Source organism: Apus apus, chromosome 5 (genome assembly GCF_020740795.1).
Source record: "Apus apus isolate bApuApu2 chromosome 5, bApuApu2.pri.cur, whole genome shotgun sequence".
Classification (NCBI taxonomy): Eukaryota; Metazoa; Chordata; class Aves; order Apodiformes; family Apodidae; genus Apus; species Apus apus.
In genome coordinates this window covers 51536459-51548721 of record NC_067286.1, presented here as the reverse complement: position 1 = coordinate 51548721, position 12263 = coordinate 51536459, and positions in this window count along the sequence as shown.

Below are 12263 nucleotides of genomic sequence, written 5' to 3'. Positions count from 1 at the left end.
TGCTACTTTTGCTGTTGTTTATTATTAGAGACCACTTTTGAGCAAAGTTCATTCATGACATTTCATAATCAGGACCTCTGTGCCAGTATTTACACTCTCACCTCCAAGCCAGAAGGTCCTAGATTCATCTTGCATCAGACGTCAGCTCACACCCAGCACTGACACTGCAATGAAATAGTAGAGAAGTGCTGTACTCTCCTTCACAGGAACAACTAGAGGGCACATTAAAACTCCTCCGAACACCAGAAACATCGACTTTGCAGAAAAGGACCCCTAACTCCAAGTCCTGCTGCTTTGAGAGCACCTCAGTATCTTTGGGTAAGGGGACAGAGCAAGGCTCTCTGCAGCTAGGAGAGATCCAGGTATAGCAGCTCCAGCTAAGTTTTTTTTTTCCCCCTTCCTCACTGCTCACTTAGCGAAAGAGAGTGAAGCTGGCAAAGGGCAAGGAGAAGCCTGTTTTTCCTCCCTGCAGATCAGTTGCTCACACGGGGGTCAGTGCTTGAAGCCCAGCACCTGCTGGGGCCACTCAGCACCTGGGCCTTTTGTCTCTGGAGCTCAGCAGGGGCCAGCACAGACCTGCCCTGGGCCCTGGTGCTTCTCCCCCGGCAGGACAGGTACCCACATACCTTTGGCTTTACCAAGGATGCAGGTGTGCCTGCACAGACCTCAGCACACCTTCTCCCCACATTGGTGAAGCTTGCAGGGACATGAAGGATATTGCAGTTAAACTTTGTTTCCCAATCAAAAAGGTGAAATTCATCTCTGTGCCTCACAGCATCTCCTTCTTCACCCAAATGTCCTGCACCTGCAGGATGGGTAACTAACATCCCCTAAGACAAGCAAAATTAAGTTGACAGGGACACCCCGAGGAGGGGTTAAATCCATTCTGGCCAGTCTGAGAGTCTGTTCTCAATGTGCAGGCTTTAAATCTAAATCCTTTTACATGGCTTAAGTTTCCACTTAAATGTGACTATGACAGTGTTATTTCAGTAATGTCAGTGCCCCGAGCCTTCTGGTAGTTATTTTGCAGAAAGTTCTCTCTTATACTTTTACAAAAATATATATATATATATATATGTATGTATGTATGTATGTATGTATACAGAATATGTCCTTTGTCCCAATGTTAAACAGAAACTTTTGAAACGCAGCTCTGATACATGGCTATAAATCAGAACCTGATTTATATGCTACCTATTGTATCTGTAGCTACAGCCATTTGTAAATAACAACCCACTGAGATCCATATGTTTTTTTTCACATCAGTAAAGACTTCCAGTAACCTCATTTTCCTTCACTTTTCTTTTACTACCTCTCACAGCCCTCGCTGCCCACATGTGACCTTGCACCATGCTATTTGGGTGCACTCAGATTTTCCGCTCTGTAATGCTGCAGTGTGTAGAGCAATTGCTGGAAACTTTTAAGCTGTCATGTAAACAAAAATAAGTCCATTGTAAAAGGCTTTCTTGTGCCTTTACTCTTCAGTGGGTTTTCCTTAGCTTAAGAAAGTGAGTTTGATCTCAGTAGTACATGTCTTCCTGGCAAGGCTGTTTTCTGTGCTTTGCTGAACTCCTGAACACAGATGTCCCATTTGTGTTTCATTAGTACATCATCCTCTCTGAGGCTTTCGACCTCTGCACTAGGCAATAATTACCTGGCTCAGACCCATTCCCTCGCCAGCTGGCCTGGGAGCTGCTCTGCTCAGACCAGGGCTCTCTCTGCTGTCAGCCCTTTCCAGACAACTGGACAGCTCAATCAGCACAAAATATCATATATGTTTGTTGTTTAAGCTCAGCCAGCATTATTTCTGCGTGATCTGACAATGCCTCTCCGAAGAAAGATTATGCTTCCCAAGGTCTAGACATGAGACAGAAGAGTCAAGATGTCTGACGGGGTTTGTTAAGTTTAGAATCTCTTTTGCAAGCAGTTTGGGCTGATCATGCCTTTTCCTTACTGCAAACAGGATTGTATTCTCCCTGCACATGAGGTGCTCCACATGTCCCTCCACATGAGGTGCTGGGAATGATTTTGCTTTTACAGATTTCAAGAGAGATGCAGATTTGTCTCAATGCAGCAATCAAAATCTGGGAGTTGCTCGCAAGCAATCCCTGCCTGCTGCACCAGAAACTACACACCACAGCAAAGGGAAATGCTGTGTCCAAACTCAAGCATCTCCAGCCTCCCTGCCGTGTTTGCAGCATGGTGGCCCTTGCTATGGGTGTTCTGCTATCTGTACCAAGGGAACCTGCAGGAACTAGGCTGAGAATCTTTCTTTATGCAACTGTCATCTTGTTTCTCAAACAGGATAGACACAGGAAGAGATGAAAAGATGGACTTAAAAGGAGATTTTGCTTCAGGTAGAGGAGCAGGAACTATCACTTTGCTCAGAGCCCTTTGATTTTTAGTAGTTTAAAAAAATGTATGGGAACATTCTGAAACAAAGGGTAAATCCTTTATTTACAGAAACATCCAGTCATTGTGGGTCTAGTCTCAAAGGCAGAAAGATAGAAATAAGACAGAGGAACGAACAGGTAGAGTGAGTGATGGATAATGTGATCTAGTGGGCCTAATTGAAAAATGGTAGGGTGAGATTTTATAATTAAAATACTGATATTGATGTGTTCAATCTATACCGAGTAAGAACAACAATAATATTTAGCAATGATGCAGCACTTTTCATCTTTGGAGCTCATTAACTAATTAATCTTCACAACACCCCTGAGAGGCAGGTAAGTATTATTATTATTAGCCCATAAGAAAGATGAATCCAGGATAGAAGCAGAGGAAGGTGGAATTAAGAGCCAGAAGTGGCTTTGTAATAAGGAGGAGGGTGGAAAATAACTCCCTTGTTCAGTCACAGCTAGGGGCAATTCCATTACCAGAGGAAGATGGCCTGGCAGGAGAAATGTTCCTACAGGAGACCCATCCTTCTTCCACACCAGAATAAAAGGCACAAAAGATGAGACAGAACGCAACCAGTGCAGTAAAATTTATAAAAGGAAAATAAGTTAAAAGGCAGCAAAATGCAAGCCAAGAATGACAAAGAGCAACAACTGCTGGAACTTTGAAACCCAACACAGAAGCAGTGCTTTTTCATACTAGGGTACTGAACTATTGGACTGGCTTTGAGTAGGAAAAGTAACAATAAAGACTGTGTAGATGGGGAAAAATTAGCAAAGGCCTTGTTGATAAAGCTAGTGATAAAACACAGGAACTTGGCTATGCTGCATGGTAGGCTGGTAACAGAATCAGATCAGAGAAATCTCACATATTTAAAGGAGATAATTCTTGACATTTAATTCTCTTATTCTCTCCTCTTATGTGCAAGAGAAAACAGAAATGTTGAAGGGAAAAAAAAAGTAGGAAGCAGGCATAACAGTAATCTTCCAAAGGCAGGAGCTTGTCTTGGCAAGATTGGGAGGACTTGCTGTGGAACAAACTATTTTAGAGTTGTCTTGATTTTTGTGTCTTGCACTGAGTTCTGGGCCTTGTATTTTAGAAGTCAGAGCATGCACAGGTTCCCTTGGAAATGACAAAGCTGTGACATAGACATTTTGCCTGAGATTTGTCTCATTTTGGCAGTAAGAAAACAAAACAAAAAAACCCACAAAATTGTTTGGTCAATTCAAACAGGTTGTTCAAATTATTCTCTGCACTTCCCTGTCAATAAACTGGAGATAGCTCCCTGTTTAACATGAAATTTAATTTGTGTGATATATCTTACATGTAACTACAGTGTTACTATACATCTGCAAATTACCAGGAACATTTTTCTACAACACAGAGTTTCTCAAATTTACAAATTAGTATTTGCTCAGGCCAGGATTTCTATTAAGAATAACAAACCAGAGTGCTTAAAGATTGACAGATGACTATAAAGATAAGAGGAAATCTAAAGAGATAATAGCTGCTATCTAAAAGCTTGGCAGTATTTAGTCTGTACATCAAAATAAACTATGTCATTCTTGAATTTTTTCTACCAAAGCAGGAAGCCAGGCTGGCGGTGGTAAGGAAGCCACTGGCACAATTAACTGTGCAGATAGTTAGAGGAAGAGAGAGGGTAAGGCTGCATGTTCTCCTTCACATAGACAGCAGGACTTGACTTTTCCACATCCTTTTGATGCACATTTCCCATCTTAAACCCAACTAAATCTTTATATTTCCTTTTTTGAGAATGCTGTTTTTAAAAAAATAAAAAAATAAAAAATGCACTTCTCTTTTTTTATCCCCAGAGAAAATCTTCTGCATATCTAATTGACATGAAAAAATTATTTCTAGCCACCCTTCTCTCTGCACAAAGGGCTGGCCTAAGAATTTGTAAGAAAGCAAACCTTTACCTGGGACATGTCCCAAAGCAAAAGGCTTGTTTTGGAGCAAAAGCACATGTGGCTTTCTAGCAGCCTGCTCGTAAAGGGAAGCCCAGTGATTTTTTCCTTTAGATCTTAGAATTTAGCTCTTGCACTCCTTTAGCTTTTCCTAATATTTGGAAGGAAAAAGCAAGAGATACTCTTTTGCTTTTAAATGGTAGGTGAGGAACTTTAAGAACCACAGCTAGGGCTTACAGTCAGAGGCTTATATGAAAGCTGGAGCTTTTTGCACCTCAAAGATGTGCCACCAAGACCCACACAGTGTTTCTTCCAAATAAATCTTTCTCTGCCTCATTCTAGATTATCCATGCTACTTACTCATGATAAAAAAGACTTGAATTAATAAGCTGTTTCCCCTCTGCAAAAGATATCACTCCTCTTAGAGAAAGGGGGGGCATTTTCTGTTGCTTTTTATTGAGTGAGCCACATGTAGGAAGGATCTGAATAATCTTTGGGGAGGAAGGGGAAACCAACTACAAAAAAATGAAACAACCAGGACATGAATTTCAGAGCATGTGCTTTTGTGTTATTCAATATAACTGATAGGAAGGATGAGGTTGAAGTTCAAGGCAAGTATGGAAGTGTAATTTCTGTCTGCACAGTGACAAATAAAATGAGTCTCAGCTCTACAGGATTAAATTAATTAAAGATGGATCTTGTGCTTGATGATAGTTTGATAGAAGTAGAGTTTGTAGTGGTTGTATCATGAACATAAGTGGATATCTCTAGTGGCTAGCTAGTATTTTCTTTATACTCATGAGTGTTTACTATGGCACACAAATGCTAACTGGTTTTATCACACAGTCATTATCATATCTTCTTCCCTTTCTCTCTACTATTCAGGTGTTGCTGCTACAAAATGATTTTATATCAATTAGGAATTCCATTTCCTTCAAGGGGTTACTGGAGGAACAGACACCTGCAATGCATGCTGTTAAACTTCAGCTACTCTGGATCTCCACAATAAGAATATAATTTTTTTCAAAATCCATGCCCAAAATTGCAAGCGTTATTTTTTCCTATTAGAAAAAAAAATTACATATATATACATACATATATGCACACTGTACCTGAGTGTCTTTCTGGAAAATTTAGTTCTTATGACACACAATATATGTTGCAAGAAAAATCTTCTAAAGGTGACTTTAAAGATAAAAAGAAATTTGAAAATAGATCAGATTTTCATCCAGCATAGAAGTAGAACAAGAGCAAACAAGTACTATGAAGTTTCTGTGCTGCTGTTGAAAGCAAAGGCATTTCATTAAGCACACTCTAAAGATGACAACCACTTATTTAAGGGACAGTGATAAGATACTGAACCAAAACAAAAAACTTTCAACCTTTTTTTCAGAAGGGGAGAGTTGTAGTTTCTGTGTAATTTTATGGGTTTTTTCCCTCACATACAAGAAATAATCCCTATGAGACCAAGAGTTCCAGTTGTACTTTCACATCAGTTCCTAAGTAACATTAAGGGGATCTGGCATTTGGAAGGTTAATTTTCTTATCAAAACTATACAAAATCCTAATTTTGCAGAGTAGCAATTTGGAAAAAAAAAAAAATCAGCAATGGGAAAACGTTGGTTATGCAGCACTAGACATTCAGTACTCAGGGGATCAATTATAAAAACACTCATTCAGCTATTTCTATTCAAATGAACACCTGAAGAGGAGGTCTCAATGGTTTTAAAAGTGTGTGGGTATTACTGGATAAATGTTAGTCCAATAAAAGAGATCATCATCTGCTATTTGTGTGCATTTAAGTTGACACTAAAAAGATCTTTGTGGAATATTGCTGCTTCTTTTTCTTTTTGTGTGTGTGCATCTTTTATCTCATATTCCCTTAACACTTTGTGAACTGAAGAAAATAGACCAAATGAGCTGTTCTTTAAGATTAAAGGGGCAGCATTTAGTTGAACACACCTGACTATGGAAGGAGTATATTTTCCTCACACTTATGAATATGTAATGATGTGGTTGGAGGCACAGTCACGAACCCCTAATAAGAATTCACAAGTCTGTGTTTGAAAACAGACATTTGCATTTGCCCTCCGGTCACAGTACATGGGTCATTCTTATTCAAAAATTTATTTGCTTTATTTTTTTATTCCCCCTCCCTTTCCATCCTACCTCAGAATATTTTCTCATTTCTAGGTTTTGTTTTGAGAAAAATTAAAAAGAGAGAGCTAAATCCCTTCAGAACATTCAGGATTCAGAGTGAGCTTATTCAGGGATATATACATTTGTTTGTGCAAGTGAAAAACTCCATTGCTTGATTTGAGGAAAATACATTTTTCAATCTCATGAACACATTTGCTTTACCAAAAACCTTCATCAGGATTTGAGAAGAAACAAAAAAATAATCCTACATAGGTGTGTAACACAACATTTTTAAAAGTCAAAATTGGGAATACAGTAATACAGATTAAGTGTTCTAGATTAGGGATACACTTCATGAAATTGCATAAATACTTCAGAAAAGCTACTGCCAAGAGAAAAATGATAAAGCATCATAAATGTTAATATAGTGAGCTAATCAGTGTCATGTACCAGACTACGAGCTTTGGAGGCATGGTGTCCAGGTGGGGAAGAACAGGCTGTGGAGATTGGTACTTAATGATGATACTGCATTCCTCTTAAAATTTCTTGTATAAAAAGCTGCAAGGCAGCTGCTCCAAAATACACTGAGAATTGTCTTTTGTGCTCACTTTCTAAACAGTATGTTGTAGTTTCAAATTAGGCACAGTGGAAGATTTTGCTAAGATTTTAAAAATCACCTTTTTTCAGTTCTTTCACATTCCCTCTTTTTTCTTCTAAAAAAAAGAGAAAAGGCTGAGTGAAAGAAAAAAGAAAAAAGAAAAGAAAAAAAATGAAACAGAGAGAGAGTAAACTTGCAACACTTTATTGATTATCTGAATAACAACCATGGAAGAATGAAGCTTGTTTGACGGGGGGGGGGGGGGAGGAAAAAAAAAAAAAAAAAAAAAAAAGAAAAGGCAAGAGAATATTTAAAACAAACAAACCTCAAGGAAATTCATTTGCAGAGAATGGAATTGCTGAGCTATTGCAAATCACCATAAACACTTTCAGATGCTCACTGTGAAATCCCCACGTTAACACTTGTGCATTCTAGAGCTGTATTAAAGATTTCATCATCACTTTGCTAAGGGTCAGTGGCAGTTAAATACTCATCCTAAAGCATGGGAGGATTTCAAAACATTCAGACTAAAAGTTGCTCTTCTAATTTTTAGAGATGTTTGAGCTTATTATTAAGATGCTGAGATAGTTCGGGGGGCGGGGGGGGCATATATACATGAACAGTTATACATCTAAAATATAGGTATACCCTCGGTACATATACACACGTGCAGACACACAGGCACTCTCACACAGAGGCTGAACCGATTACCGTTTACTACACATTTTCTAGATTTTTACATTACTATCACAAGTGTGACTTGGGTAGGGAAAAAAAAAGAGCCTATTGTGAGAGCAGTCGTCAAGGAGCAAACCCCGATTTTAGGTCTAACAGTGACACCTGCAGTCGAGCTCCACACACTAACACACAAGCGCTCTCGAAAAATAGATCCGTATTTTCGAATCGCACATATCTCCTGTTTAATCATCCTCGTGTACCTCAAATTTGCCTCTCCCACTGGCAGCACAATCAGCTTCCACACTAGCATGAATCAGCTTTTCCTCTTCTAAAGCACACGGTCTGCCATAAAGTATATAAATAGCCCAGAAAAGCTTCCTTGAGCTGCTTGGTGGGAGTAGAGCTGCCCATGCATATACATACACACAGATCTCTCCTCCACTAGCAGGCATTTCAGAAGAACCACCTGCATGTCTGAAAGGCTCATCTTCATGTTTCAAAGATTTAATCACTTTTCTGGTAATTGCTATATAAAGGATTGCATTCTGTATGAATAAGGACTAGATAAACCTCATGGTTTTGATGAATCCCTTTCCTTTTCACTGCTCCCTCCGTGGTGTCATGTACCAGCTGGTGAGTGTCAGTAATGTGGTCACTCTGTTCTCTTCCAAATGGTCCAGGAGCTTTCACTGTTTCCCTATGGTTTAAAGCACTTAGATTTTGTTTGTGTTTTTGTTGGTGTTTTTTAAAGAGAAAGTGTTTTGATTTTGTGTTTTGATTGCTTCTGTGAAGGCTACTTTTAGAGGTCTGACTCTTCAGTTATAGCAAATAATATATTCAGTTTAATTATTCCCTTTCACTATTCTCACTTGTTGTTTATTCAGCTTCTTCCATTATACTAGAAAACAAGCTACTCTCTCTCTCTTAAAAGCAGAAACTGCATCTGAAATATAAATCTTACTTTGCTGTAAGAATTTTTTTTTTTTTAAATCACCAGTTCTTTTGACTCACTTCCACTACAGCAGCTTCCAACCAAGACCAGTACTCATATTTCACCCAAGCACAGTATGAATGTGGATTTCATTTACAGCTCTTGGAGCTACTTCCTTCATCATGTAAATATCTAGAACCTTGTGTACAAATGTTTGTTCACGTGAACAAAAAGATTTCTTTATAACTTTTGTCAATATTCAGCTGAGTGTTAGTTCAGTAGCAGATGTGCTATGCTTAATGGTGCATATACAAGAAGCATTCCCTAATCCCTAAATGAACTTATCTCTAAATATATACAGGATAAGCTATCTATACTCAGTTTAGCAACTATGCTATTAAATCTACCAGAACCAAAAAGTGAAAAAATATTGTTAAAGCCAAACACCTGTTAGTAAAAAACCCAAAGAATCCTACTAAAACAAAACGCTGCTAACCATAGATCAAAATAAATCAGATAATAGTTCTAGATAGATTAATTTCTATTACCAGTGCATCTCGAACACCCACGTCTTCATTTCACAAGCACACACACATAGTTTTAAACTCCTCTGGTTTTGTTAGCACCACACTTTGTCAGTCACAATTCACTGCAGAGAAATGAGTTCATAGAATCATAGAATCATAGAATCATAGAATCCTAGGGGTTGGAAGGGACCTCGAAAGATCATCTAGTCCAACCCCCCCGTCAGAGCAGGGTCACCTAGAGTACATCACATAGGAACGCATCCAGGTGGGTTTTGAATGTCTCCAGTGAAGGAGACTCCACAACCTCTCTAGGCAGCCTGTTCCAGTGCTCTGTCACTCTTACAGTAAAAAAATTTTTTTGGATATTCACCTTGAACCTCCTATGCTCCAATTTACACCCATTACCCCTTGTCCTATCACTGGTCATCACTGAGAAGAGCCTAACTCCATCTCCCTGACACTCACCCCTTACATATTTGTAAACATTGATGAGGTCACCCCTCAGCCTCCTCTTCTCCAAGCTAAAGAGACCCAGCTCCCTCAACCTTTCCTCATAAGGGAGATGTTCCACTCCCTTAATCATCTTAGTAGCTCTGCGCTGGACTCTTTCCAGCAGTTGCCTGTCCTTCTCGAACTGAGGGGCCCAGAACTGGACACAATACTCCAGATGCGGCCTCACCAATGCAGAATAGAGGGGGAGGAGAACCTCTCTTGACCTACTAACCACACCCTTTCTAATACACCCCAGGATGCCATTGGCCTTCTTAGCCACAAGGGCACATTGCTGGCTCATGGTCATCCTCCTGTCTACTAGGACCCCCAGGTCTCTTTCACCTACACTACTCTCCAGCAGGTCAGCCCCCAACCTATACTGGGACATCATGTTGTTCTTCCCCAAATGCAAAACTCTACACTTCCCCTTGTTGAATTTCATCATGTTTCTCCCCGCCCAACTCTCCAGCCTGTCTAAGTCTCTCTGAATGGCAGCACAGCCTTCTGGTGTGTCAGCCACTCCTCCCAGCTTGGTGTCATCAGCAAACTTGCTAAGGGTACATTCTGTACCCTCATCCAGGTCGTTGATGAAGATGTTGAACAACACCGGTCCCAGTACCGACCCCTGAGGGACTCCACTAGTCACAGGCCTCCAACTAGATTTTGCCCCATTGACTACAACTCTCTGACTCCTTCCCATCAACCAGTTCCTAATCCACCTCACTACCTGATCACCAAACCCATACCTGATCAACTTATCTACAAGGATGCTGTGGGAGACGGTGTCAAATGCCTTACTGAAATCAAGATAAAGTTGCCATCAGATGAGACTCTTTAAAATGCATATGAATGCAGTTGGATCCATTGTGGGATTTAAGAGAAGCGCACACTCAAAAAAAGAGAAGGTAGTGTTGTCTGCTGGTTGCATTACAGAACCAGGAGGAGTAGCTTGTGGTGCAGAGGTTCCTGCTGCGCCACCAGTTCCCTTTGTGACCTTGGGACGCACCTGATACAGCACCTGAGTATCTTCATTCATGAAATGAGAACGTTTTCACCTTCATTCACATCCAGGACTGCCTCTGACTCTCTGGCCTGGCCCATCAGCTCCTCAGCAACAACTCCTCCTGTCCTAGACTGTGCAGAAGGCAGGGGATGCTCGGGGGCAAACGGGAAGGACACCTGCACCTGTTTGTCCCTCAGCTGTCCCTGGAACAGGTCCCTGCGAGAGGCTCAGCAGCAGGCCGTTGCCTTCCCATTCACCCCACTGGACTGGAGCAGTCCTTTAGGTGAATTCTTAGAGCCAAGTTATTGTCTCCCACAGCAGGCACTGGGCAACAGAGACCCCCAATTTGTACACAAATTACCTTTACCAGCTTAATCTATAGGTTTGATCTATGGGCAAACTCTGCCCATCTAACAAGATAAGGGAGAAATTTCCTTCCTGGTATTCCTCCTTCCACCTCCTTCTATTTTCATTGGAGAAGGGTATCAGAGGACTATAGTAATGAGAAGCCAGTTTCTTTTTTCTTTGGAAAAATTGCTGAAATTTGGTGCAAGTAAAAGCTTGTAACATCTCCTGTTACACAACTACACATCACCTGTAACTACTGGAAAACAAGCATGGCCTTCATGGCAGCCATCAAATGCATCTTGCATTTAATAATTACCTGACAACAAAAATATGGACACATCTTTTTTACTTCCACAGAAGTGATTCTTAAAATAATTGACTATCTGTGAAGACTTGAAAGGAAGTAAGTTTACAGGAATCAAGAAGGGGCAAGTTACACCCAGGCTCAAAAACAGATGACTCCTGATGTTATCTGTCTGGTCGATATGACCTGCTATGTTGAATAACTCCACCACAGGCCAGAGGTTTCTTTTCTACTTTCCTTGCATTCCCTTGCCCTCTCTTATCTCTCCTCCCCTCAGCACGAAGAAGATCACCCAGTATCCGTTGTCTACCAGTGACCCTAAAAATCCACTCCAGCATCAAAAAGTAGCATTAAAGAACTTTTGGTTTTGCAGAGTTTGCCCTAAACTATAAAAAATCCCAAGGAGAATTGTTGGCTGCCTCCGCAGAAACAGTGTCATGTGGGAGAATCCCAGTTCAACACAAGAGGAGGGCCCCAGTTTAGGACCAGAGAAGAGGATGGAAAGTTGCCGCAGAGGTGCATTTTGTGGCAACTGGCTGTGTTTTCTTCAGCTTGTACTCATGTTATTGTCTTATTACCTTAGAAGAAGTGTTACAAAATCACCATGTTACCAGAATAAATAAATAAATAAATAAATAAATAAATAAATAAGATATAAAAAAAAGAAAAAGCCCAAGGAAAAGATAATTCTAAAAGAAAAGGCTATGCATATGCAAAGTTGATTCAAATGCTCTCAGATTGCACCATAGAAAAGCTGTGGCCTAGTTTTTGAAATACATATTTCACTTTATTTTGCACACAGCTGGGTTTATATTGGCACTCACACTAATATGCAAAATGCAGTATCTTGTATTCATGAATGACTCTTTATAAAATGCCAGGAGGGCACCTGCTTTCTTTTCTTTAAGTCTGTATCAT